Source organism: Nerophis lumbriciformis, linkage group LG38, assembly GCF_033978685.3.
Source record: "Nerophis lumbriciformis linkage group LG38, RoL_Nlum_v2.1, whole genome shotgun sequence".
Taxonomy (NCBI): domain Eukaryota; kingdom Metazoa; phylum Chordata; class Actinopteri; order Syngnathiformes; family Syngnathidae; genus Nerophis; species Nerophis lumbriciformis.
Window position 1 is genome coordinate 15,262,759 of NC_084585.2, and position 12,564 is coordinate 15,275,322.

At 39.7% G+C, this 12,564-nt stretch overlaps 1 protein-coding gene across 5 annotated transcripts in view; it reads left to right on the plus strand.

Annotated features, from left to right (window-relative positions):
- Nucleotides 1-12,564, plus strand: part of grip2b (glutamate receptor interacting protein 2b) — a 382,378-nt gene that overhangs the window by 148,228 nt on the left and 221,586 nt on the right. The gene's annotated exons all lie outside the window — the stretch shown is intronic.

Below are 12,564 nucleotides of genomic sequence, written 5' to 3' on the forward strand. Positions count from 1 at the left end.
TAACTTTAACTTTACCTCTGAGATTTGACATATATACCTGTGGATGAGCTGTGACCTCAGTTACTTGTGACACCACGACGCTAGCTGACCTTCAATTCGTTGTATCAGAAACTAATACAGAGATGCAAATAGATACAATCTGTTCTAGGGTCAAACTGTGGTCCTCATAATCACTTTAGTGTTCAGGCAATGTTTAAAGTCAGGTTTTAACCTTCTTAAATGTCACAAAGTGCAAAAAGATGTGAATCAATGTTAATAGTATGAAGGGGGATATTGCTGTATCTCAACACTTACACCCCGGGCCTGACCTCTTAAAGCGGGGGTCAGCAACCCGCGTCTCTAGAGCAGCTGCGACGGCTCTTTAGCGCCGTCCTAGTGGCTCCCTACACCTCTTTCAGAGATGTGTGAAAATATTTTTGTTTTAACATATTTTCTGTAGGAGAACAAACATGACACAAACCTTCCTAATTGTTAGAAACCCCACTGTTTATATTAAACATGCTTCACTGATGAGAGTATTTGGCAAGCACCGTTTTGTCCTACTAATTTCAGCGATCCTTGAACTCATCGTAGTTTGTTTACATGTACAACTTTCTTCGACACTGCCACAGAAAGACATGTTTTATGCCACTGCTTCTTTGTTTTAGTTTGTCCACCAAACGTTTTATGCTGTGCGTGAATGCACAAAGGTGAGCTTTATTGATTTGCTGGAGTGCTTATTAGGCATATTTGGTCAATGCATGACTGCAAGCTAATTGATGCTAACATGCTATTTAGGCTAGCAGTATGTACATATTGCATCATTATGCCTCATTTGTAGGTGTAATTGAGTTCATTTAATTTCCTTTATGTATGTCCTTTGTGTATTTAATTTATATTTACATGTCTCATGACACATTATCTGTATGTAATATTGGCTGCATTTCTCACAGTAGTTTGTGTGCCATGTTGTTCCAGACCACAGCAAACATTACCCAGCTTGCAAAGATTGTAATAAATCCATTACAAATAGACAGCCTGCCGTTTCCTTTAACTTGGACACACACATCTATACCTTTGGCTATTCTGAGCAAGTTATTTATTTATTTATCTCATCCCGTGAGAAGCCTCCATTTTACTAATGATTTCCAATGTTGCACAATTGTGTAGAATAAAAATTTAAATACAACATTTCTGTCAACGAAGATTTGTGTCAGCCTTTGATAGTAGGCTAATATAGCCAATATAGACACTTACATCATGTGTTCTTCATTATCATTATTTATTCATTATAAGACTTATATAAGGCTTTTCATTTTTTTGCGGCTCTGGACAGATTTTGTTTTTGTATTTTTGGTCCAATACGGCTCTTCCAACATTTTGAGTCGCCAACCCCTGTCCTAAAGTGTGTGAGGATTAAAACACGTGCAAACTTGACAGCACAGGCAAAGCTGTACTGCTTAATTTGTACTGCTCAAAATAAGGAGCACAATCCATTTAGCGTTTTTGTTTTCATGAAAATGCAGCATATTTGCTGATTAGCCGACAGCACTGAGAGGAGAAAATGCAAATGTAATCATCCAGCAGGCGCAAGGTGTTTTATCAAGATTGAAACTGAAACCTCTATTTTGTGTCTTCATTTAGCATGTTTAAAAGTTGTGTGCAAACAAACACACTTACATACAAATGGGTGTGAGAAAGGAGGAGACCGCGCTGCAGTGTTCGCCAGACAAGTGCGTGTGTCAACATATTTGGACTGTCATAAATAAATATTCGACATATCATCTTTTTAGCATATCATTTTATAATTGCATAGCTGCTGGATGACTTCAGGGGCTGATTTAAACTAATCAAATTGATGCATATTGGTGTCTGCAGGTGTGTGTTTGTTTTTATAGTGTTTGGTTTTTCATATAAGAAATATATGAAAATGTATCTCCTACATGAAAAAAAAACTATTTCAATATCTATTTTCTTGGAGAGCATAATAACATGAATGTGGAGGGGAATGAGTTGGGCACATAATGCCGGTAGTGCACACAAAATGCTAATTTAAATAGGGTGGCCTGCACCAATTATCAGTTGTACACACAGTCTTAGTAGCAACCAGCAACACGCCCACTCATTGTACACACAATGTTATTGTTTTATATATACCTGATTACTCATGGAAGCCTGTCACAAATGCAGATTTGAAGCTTCCGATTTTGGCGCTCAGTCATAAAAGAAGAAACGACCAAGATGGCTGCGCGTGAATAACGCGAGGCTCGGCAACACTCCAGATTTTGCAAATTTGCGGTGTAATTAATCAAATAATTTATTTGCATTACTGGCCTGTTCACTACAGCACAGCTTTAACTTCTGACAGCAGACAAGAACTTTTAGAAATTGGCACACACAAATTTGACAGTTTTATCGCCGATCTACAAATCATCCCGGAGATCTTTAAAAACATCGGCGGCTGCTCACTCTTCCCAGCCGATCAGAAGTGCTCGCAGACAGTGTCGCGTTCGTAAACAAAGGCAGGGTAGGCACTAATGTTGTCCTGATACCAATATTTTGGTACCGGTACTAAAATTATTTCGATACTTTTCGATATTTTTCTATACTTTTTGATACTTTTCGATTCTTTTCGATACTTTTCCATACTTTTCTAAATAAAGGGGACCACAAAAAATTGCATTATTGGCTTTATTTTAACAAAAAATCTTAGGGTACATTAAACATCTGTTTCTTATTGCAAGTTTGTCCTTAAATAAAACAGTGAACATACAAGACAACTTTAGTAGTAAGTAAACAAACAAAGGCTCTTAATTAGTCTGCTGACGTATGCAGTAACATATTGTGTCATTTATCTTTATACTATTTTGTCAAAACAATTAAGGACAAGTGGTAGAAAATGGATTATTAATCTACTTGTTCATTTACTGTTAATATCTGCTAATGTTCTGTTTGAACATGTTCTATCTACACTTCTGTTAAAATGTAATAATCACATATTCTTCTGTTGGTTGATACTTTACATTAGCTTTGGATGATACCACGAATTTGGGTATCAATCCGATACCAAGTCCTTACAGGATCAAACATTGGTCATATTCAAAGTCATCATGTGTGCAGGGACATATTTCCTGATTTTATAAACATAATATACATTTAAAAAAAACAAAAGAAGATGTTGTGATGCCAAAAAATATCGACGTAATCATAGTAATATCGACTAGATACGCGCTTGTAATTGGTATCATTACAGTGGATGTTAGGTGTAGATCCACCAATGGCGTTTGTCTACATTTTGATGCCGGTGAGCTACGGTGTGTAGTGAAGCATGTTTAGCTATTCCTCGTCCTGCAGGGATGATACGTAAGAAACTTACTTTATTTGTCGCCATGGAGGCGAGGATTAGTGATTTAGAAGTAGCTACAACACTGCCGACAGCAGCTGGACTTTAGCCGCTAGCTTGCTAGCCATGTCTTAAAGCACCTCTTCCGGTGGGTGTTTCAGTTTTATAACTTCACCTTTATCGTTAGTTTTTAAGACAAAATGCGTCCGTTCTCCCTTTTCTGTCTACACACTGTGTCTGCTTGTAAGTACTCTGTGTTTGTGAGCTACCGAACACGTTTGTCTGCTTGTAAACCAGCAATGACACAACGTGACGACGACGGGGGGGTTAGTATCACGGTACTATACTACTACCGGTATACCGTACAACCCTAGTGGGCACTGATGGTTATGAGCTAGACTAAAGCTAACACAGCTTGGCTCGCTTTACCCAGCCTTTTCCTCGCCAATGTGCTCTGATTGGAATCTGATCTTTTGAAATGTGACTTCAGTCTGAACAGAAATGCGACCTAATTGAGACTTTAAGTCATCTTTGGGCGAGTCACGTCATTTGTGTGTGCGGGGTAAAACGCGGCCCGGCAGTTGAAGTGGATACAGCATGTCATCACAACATCCGGTGTTGGTGAGCAATGTCTTTTGAGTGAAATGAATGAACATTTTTACACTAGTTAATAGTGCGCAAATAATTGCCAATATGTAATTAATGAAGATATATATGTAGGGGTGTGCATCTCTACCTTAAATGGCAATGGGATATGCATCTAGACTACATGGGTTATGATATGATTCACGAACAATACTTTTTAAAACAATACGATTTGATGCAGATGGAAGGTTTGCATGGTAAAAAAATATATATATATGTCCGAGTAAGGTCATATGTTTATTTTTTAAATAGACACAGACAAAACAGGCGGTTCCTGTATTAATTACAAGCAACTTCAAGGCATTGCAATCCATAAACTTTACGAAAAGAGGATGTAAACAAAACACTTTTGTAAACACTACCAGATATCTACTGTTGTTTGCTCAGTTAGCAACAATAAAATGCAGACAAAATCAAGCTGTGCATCCAAAAGAGGGGTTATAACACCACAGTAACACAAGTGCAAGATACCAATTAAGTGTCGCCACGTAAACTAAACAGCAACTTTACTGTCAAAGCTCAAATACTTTTTATAGTGTCATTCTGCTAGTTACTGTGCAGCTAGGTCTTTATCTTTAGCACAATGAACAGTGTAGTAGATGCTATGATTACCTCACAAAGTTGTGGCTACATTGGGTCTGGAAGTCGTTCAAATCAGTGTCCTTTTCTTGCCAGTGGTAGGTCTGCTAAGATTAGCATCCCTAGCTCACTCATCGTCGGCTTGAGTGTTTCCACACCGTCACAACAGGTGGGTGCTCAAATTAGTCGTGCTGCCCCTACATTATCCCTGCTTTCCAAGCGTTACAAACGGCCATACTTTTTATCCAACTGACCATTCTTTTAAATCAATCAATCAAAGTTTACTTATATAGCCCTAAATCACGAGTGTCTCAAAGGGCTGCACAATCCACAATGACATCCTCGGCTCAGATCCCACATCAGGGCAAAAAAAACCTCAACCCAATGGGATGACACTGAGAAACCTTGGAGGGGACCGCAGATGTGGGGACCCCCTGCCCCCCTGGGCGACCGCTGCAACGGACGTCGAGTGGATCTAGCATAATATTGTGAGAGTCCAGTCCATAGTGGATCTAGTTAATAGTGGTAGAGTCCAGTCCATAGTGGATCTAGTTAATAGTGGTAGAGTCCAGTCCATAGTGGATCTAGTTAATAGTGGTAGAGTCCAGTCCATAGTGGATCTAGTTAATGGTGGTAGAGTCCAGTCCATAGTGGGGCCAGCAGGAGATCAACTTTAGTAGAAACAGGTCAGCAGCGCAGACACGTCCCCAACTGATGCACAGATGAGTGGTCCACCCTGGGTCCCAACTTTGGACAGCTAGTGCATCATCTGTGGTCACCGAATCTGTGCCCCCCCTCTCCACGAAGGAGAGGGGGGGGCCAGGCTCTGCTTTTCATCGATAGATTCATCAGATTTAATGTTTTATTATCTATAGCAGGGGTGTCAAAATTGTGCCCCGGAGTCCATTTGCGGTCCACAGCTAATGTTTTAAAGGCCCACGGCACATTCTAAAAATACTATTAAAATAAACAAAAACATAACAAAAGTGAAATAAAAAAGCTTAAAGGTGAAATGTAATTTAGAAAAAGTTTCAATGTTGACTAATAAAACAAAACTGTTTTTTTTTTTTCAAACTGTCATTGCTCAAAACATAATATTGAATCAAAATGTTCAATGTTTTTATGAATTATTGACCTATCCAAGGTTCCGATTACTTCACATCAAATATTCCACTAAGAAAAATATTTTTGGTGGAAGATTTTGCATATTTTGTGTGTTTGTCATTAAAAACATAATTTTGTTTGACAAAAAAGGGCGGAAAACAAACAAAAAAACAACATAAATAAAACAAAAACATTTTGAAATGAGGGATAGATCTGAAGTTGATGTAGAGTCCAGAGATTTAAGCGTTAAATATAAAATGTATGTATGCCCTGGCACACCATTATCATCATTTCATGACCGAAGCAAAACACTTTTTACACTTTTATACTGAAATAAATACACCTACAACTTATTAAATAAAAACATAGAAAACATGGAAAATAGTAGCGGTAAAGTTTAGATTCATGAAGGAAAGAAGAAAGTGAATGAATGTTTATAACTGATACATTTACATATGTATACAAATTATTATTATTATTATTTTTTTTTTTTTTATGAATTAAGTAGCGTTTATGACAACCTTTTTCTAAAACACAATATAGAATGTGAGATATAACAGGAAAGCGCATACATTTATCATTTGTTTTTAAAACGCTTACAAAAAAGTGGGACCCCAAAAATTAACTGTGGGACCCCAGTTTGAAAACTCCGAGTGCCAACACTGCTGTCAACAGAGGAGAAAAAATGCTTTATTTAAATAAATATATTATTTATAAAGCAAGTTCGAGTATCATTGGCACATTTTCACCTTGGCGTGCTACCCGCTTTGGCACGTATATATGTGTCCTCTTTTTGGGTTTTCAGAATATGGTCAGCCTAGTTCAGGGGTCGGCAACCCAAAATGTTGAAAGAGCCATATTGGACCAAAAATACAAAAACAAATCTGTCTGGAGCCGCAAAAAATTAAAAGCCATATTACATACAGATAGTGTGTCATGAGATATAAATTGAATTAATATGACTTAAAGGAAACTAAATGACCTCAAATATACCTACAAATGAGGCATAATGATGCAATATGTGCATATAGCTAGCCTAAATAGCATGTTAGCATCGATTAGCTCGCAGTCATGCAGTGACCAAAAATGTCTGATTAGCACTCCACACAAGTCAATAACATCAACAAAACTCACCTTTGTGGATTCATGCACAACGTTAAAAGTTTGGTGGACAACATGAGACAGAAAAAGAAGTGGCATAAAACACGTCCTAGAAAGTCGCAGAAAGTTATACATGTAAACAAACTACGGTGAGTTCAAGGACTGCCAAAATTAGTAGGACAAAACGTCGCTCGCCAAATACTCGAATCAGTGAAGCATGTTTAATACAAACAGTGTGCTTTATAACAATTAGGGAGGTTTGTGTCATGTTTGTCCTCCTACAGAAACCATCCATCCATCCATCCATTTTCTACCGCTTATTCCCCTCGGGGTCGCGGGGGCGCTGGAGCCCATCTCAGCTACAATCGGGCGGAAGGCGGGGTACACCCTGGACAAGTCGCCACCTCATCGCAGGGCCAACACAGATAGACAGACAACATTCACACTCACATCCACACACTAGGGCCAATTTAGTGTTGCCAATCAACTTATCCCCAGGTGCATGTCTTTGGAAGTGGGAGGAAGCCGGAGTACCCGGAGGGAACCCACGCAGTCACGGGGAGAACATGCAAACTCCACACAGAAAGATCCCGAGCCCGGGATTGAACCCAAGACTACTCAGGACCTTCGTATTGTGAGGCAGATGCACTAACCCCTCTGCCACCGTGAAGCCCTATTAAAACAAAAAATATATATTTTTTTCCCCTCAACTTTTTCCATTTTTCATACATTTTTGAAAAAGCTCCAGAGAGCCACTAGTGCGGCGCTAAAGAGCCGCATGCGGCTCTAGAGCCGCGGGTTGCCGACCCCTGGCCTGGAATAATACAAATGTGGCGGATGGAAACAGACTAGTGTATGCTTGCCACTAAGGCAACAACTCACCCCCATATTGATATCGAAAGCTACGCTTCCTAGGTAATTGATTTTATCTCCACAACCATAAACCACGTTACCACCCACAAACAGATTACCATATACCCTAATCAGAAGCCCTGGATGAACAGGGATGTCTCTCTATATTGCTGAAGGCCTTTCAGATGAGGAGAGGCACAAGCCTACACTACAGCCAGGACTGACCTAAAAAAGGTCACTGAGATGGCCAAGCACTCCTTCAAGCTGAAGGTTCTCCAACTTCAACCCCCGACACATGTGGCAGGGCATTCGATCATCAATCACTACGTTCCCATGCACTAAATTATTCTGATTTCTCAATTTTTTGTATTTTTTTTTTGTATTTTCACACCTCTATTTGAAGTCCAAGTGTCCATGCACACGCTCAAATGCGACTATTGGACTTACGCCAGATTTGCCTCCCGTACATATTTCCTTTAGCGCGGAAAACTTACTTTTCGGTTGACATAAGACGTCACACTAGGATTTGCGTATCCTTACAACGTGTTTTACTATTGGCACAGATTACAAATACTACATCTCTAATGGCTATGTTGATGTTAAATAACAGACAGCATCAAGAAATTATTTTGAATTGCGCTACGAACATGATGCTACTACCAAGAAGAGTTTTTTCAAAAGAATCTTCGGATGAAAATCACAGAAACAAAACTTGTGAATGTCTCAAAGTTTATTCAAAAAGGTCTGTGGATTGATGGAAGGAGATTTAAATCAGAAGGAAAAGGCAGTTTTTGCCCCAACTGATATCCAGAGGAAAGTTGCCATTGTTGTGGACTATCGTGCTCATTGTGCGGAAAGTGAAGCAGTTGGCTTGCAAAAACGCAGCGCATACTTGCCAACCCTCCCGAATTTTCCGGGAGACTCCCGAAATTCAGCGCCTCTCCCGAAACCCTCCCGGGACAAATATTCTCCCGAAAATCTCCCGATTTTCAGCTGGAGCTGGAGGCCACGCCCCCTCCAGCTCCATGCGGACCTGAGTGAGGACAGCCTTTTTTCATGACGGGAGGACAACAGGGTGACAAGAACTAAATCATCCAGACTAGAGATAAATTGTATTATTATGTTTATCTTACCTAAAAATAAATATATTTATTAATTAAAAAAAAAATAAAATACATACATTTTTACTATATTTTGCTAAAAACATCAACATTACCGTATTTTCCGCACTATAAGGCGCACCTAAAAACCACAATTTTTCTCAAAAGCTGACAGTGCGCCTTATAACCCGGTGCGCTTTATTACGATTCATTTTCATAAAGTTTCGGTCTCGCAACTTCGGTAAACAGCCGCCATCTTTTTTCCCGGTAGAACAGGAAGCGCTTCTTCTTCTACGCAAGCAACCGCCAAGGAAAGCACCCGCCCCCATAGAACAGGAAGCGCTTCACCCGCCCCCATAGAACAGGAAGCGCTTCACCCGCCCCCGGAAGAAGAAGAAAAAACGCGCGGATATCACCGTACGTTTCATTTCCTGTTTACATCTGTAAAGACCACAAAATGGCTCCTACTACGCGACAAGGATCCGGTTCATAAAAAGACGCAATCTCTCCATCTGCACACGGATTACTACCGTATTTCACAGCAACTGATATTCCTGTGAACTGCACTGTGGAACGGGAGCACGTACGGTGAATATTCGCACCACAGGGAATGAGAAGTCATCCTTCACTGTGGTTCTAGCTTGCCATGCTAACTTCCTCCCATGGTGATATTCAAAAGGAAGACCTTGCCAAAAGAGACCTTTCCAGCCGGCGTCATCATAAAAGCTAACTCGAAGGGATGGATGGATGAAGAAAAGATGAGCGAGTGGTTAAGGGAAGTTTACGCGAAGAGGCCGGGTGGCTTTTTTCACACAGCTCCGAAGGCGAACACACCTTCACTAAGACGGGCAGATAGCGCCGGTCGACATACGCCAACATCTGCCAGTGGATCGTAAATGCCTGGGCAGATATTTCGGTCACAACTGTGGTCCGAGCTTTCCGGAAGGCAGGATTCACAGAACTGCTGCACAACAACAGCGACACTGAATCCGATGACTTCGACGAGGCGGAGCCGGCCATTTTTGGATCCCACGCTTGCGCAACTTTTCAATTCGGACACCGAAGACGAAGAATTCGAAGGATTTACGAATGAAGAATAACTTCAGAAGGTGAGCGCTATGTTTATTTTGTGTGTTGTGACATTAACGTTCGAGCAACATTATGTTGCTATTTATTGCTCTACACCATTTTGAATTTTACTATGTTTGTGATTGCACATTTGCGTACATTTTGGGACAGAGTTGTTAGAACGCTGGTTTTCAATATATTATTAAAGTTTGACTGAACTATCTGACTGTTTTTTTGACATTCACTTTAGCGCAGCGTTTTTTTGACATTCACTTTAGCGCAGCGTAGGCGCGGCTTATAGTCCGGGGCGGCTTATTGGTGGACAAAATTATGAAATATGTAATTCATAGAAGGTGCGGCTAATAATCCGGTGCGCCTTATAGTGCGGAAAATACGGTAATTGTATTTTTATTTGTATTTTTTCTGACTCCTTATTACATCCAGCCATAGAATTATACATTAAAATAAACATATTTTAAATAATTAATTTTAAATTAGCATAATAATTAATTTAAAATGACCATATTTATTTATTCAAATAATTGCTTGTTTATCAACAACTTCAGCATTTTATTCATTACATTTTGAAGCTCTCAGAAGCCAAGTTATGTTATATTCTTTAGTATTTATTTATGCAAGTTTGAAGTATCAATTATCTAAATACAGTTTTGTTTGCATATTTTCAGGATGTATATATATATATATATATATATGAAATACTTGACTTGGTGAATTCAAGCTGTCAATATACTCCTCCCCTCTTAACCAAGCCCCCAACCACGCCCCGCCCCACCCAAGACCACGACCCCACCCCCCACCTCCCGAAATCGGAGGTCTCAATGTTGGCAAGTATGACGCAGCGTGAAAAGGTTTATGTACGCTTTATTATTCGCCTTTGATATACCTGCTTCATTATCTTTCATCTCATTCGTATTTAATTCTGGAATCCGAATTAAGCCGGCATTCTACATTTCCTTAACTACCTTCTTAAATAAATCTCTGTTTCTCTTTTTCTACCATCGATGCACTTTAAAATGTTCTGTTCTTTTAGTTTGTGAAGCAAATAAAACGTCTCCCCTTCATTACAATTAATACTATGTTTTTATTGAATGGTCTCTGCTTTCGGGTTGTATCCCGCACGTTGAAACTGGCACATGCGCGATACGAAGGGTCCACCCTTTCGAGAGATCTGGTGTCCAATCGCATAATCCAGGTGTGTTAGTCCAACTTTTCAAAAACCAAACACGATCGGATGAAGGTGTTTCCATGGGTGTTATTGGAGGCTTATTTATAGAGCCAAATTACAAAACCAAAAACCAGTGAAGTTGGCACGTTGTGTAAAAGGTAATTAAAAACAGAATACAATTATTTGCAAGTCCTTTTCAACCTATATTCAGTTGAATAGACTGCAAAGACAAGATATTTAACGTTCGAACAGGAAAACAGTTATTTTTTTGCAAATATTAGCTCATTTGGAATTTGATGCCTGCAACATGTTTCAGAAAAGTTGGCACAAGTAGCAAAAATTACTGAGAAAGTTGATGAATGCTCATCAAACACTTATTTGGAACATCCCACAGGTGAACAGGCTAATTGGGAACAGGTGGGTGCCATGATTGGGTATAAAAGCAGCTTCCATGAAATGCTCAGTCATTCACAAACAAGGATGGGGTTCACCACTTTGTCAACAAATGCGTTAGCAAATTGTCCAACAGTTTATGAACAACATTTCTCAACGAGCAATTGCAAGGAATTTAGGGATTTCACCATCTATGGTCCGTAATATCATCATAAGGTTCAGAGAATCTGGAGAAATCCCTGCACGTAAGCAGTGATTAGAAAGCCCACAGTACGGACCTTCGATCCCTCAGGCGGTACTGCATCAAAAAGCGACATCAGTGTTGAAAGGATATCACCACATGGGCTCAGGAACACTTCAGAAAACCACTGTTAGTAACTACAGTTTGTCGGTACATCTGTAAGTGCAAGTTAAAACTCTACTATGCAAAGCGAAAGCCATTTATCAACAACACCCAGAAACGCAGATGGCTTCGCTGGGCCCGAGCTCATCTAAGATGGACTGATGCAAAGTGGAAAAGTGTTCTGTGGTCTGACGAGTCCACATTACAAATTGTTTTTGGAAACTGTGGACGTTGTGTCCTCCGTAACAAAGAGAAAAAGAACCATCCGGATTGTTATAGGCGCAAAGTTCTAAAGCCAGCATCTGTGATGGTATGGGGGTGTATTAGTGCTCAAGGCATGCGTAACTTACACATCTATAACACCATTAATGCTGAAAGGTACGTACAGGTTTTGGAGCAACATATGTTGCCATCAGAGCAACGTTATCATGGACGCCCCTGCTTATTTCAGCAAGATAATGTCAAGCCACGTGTTACAACAGCGTGGCTTCATAGTAAAAGAGTGCATATACTAGACCGGCCTGCCTGTAGTCCAGACCTGTCTCCCATTGAAAATGTGTGGTGCAATATGAAGCCTAAAATACCACAACGGAGACCCCAGACTGTTGAACAACTTAAGCTGTACATCAAGCAAGAATGGGAAAGAATTTCAACTGAAAAGCTTCAAAAATTGGTCTCCTCAGTTCCCAAACAATTACTGAGTGTTGTTAAAAGGAAAAGCCATGTAACACAGTGGTAAAAATGAATTGCTACCATTAAAAAGTTTCTCAGTTCGAACATTAAATATCTTGTCTTTGCAGTCTATTCAATTGAAAATAAGTTGAAAAGGATTCACAAATCATTGTATTCTGTTTTTATTTACGAATGACAC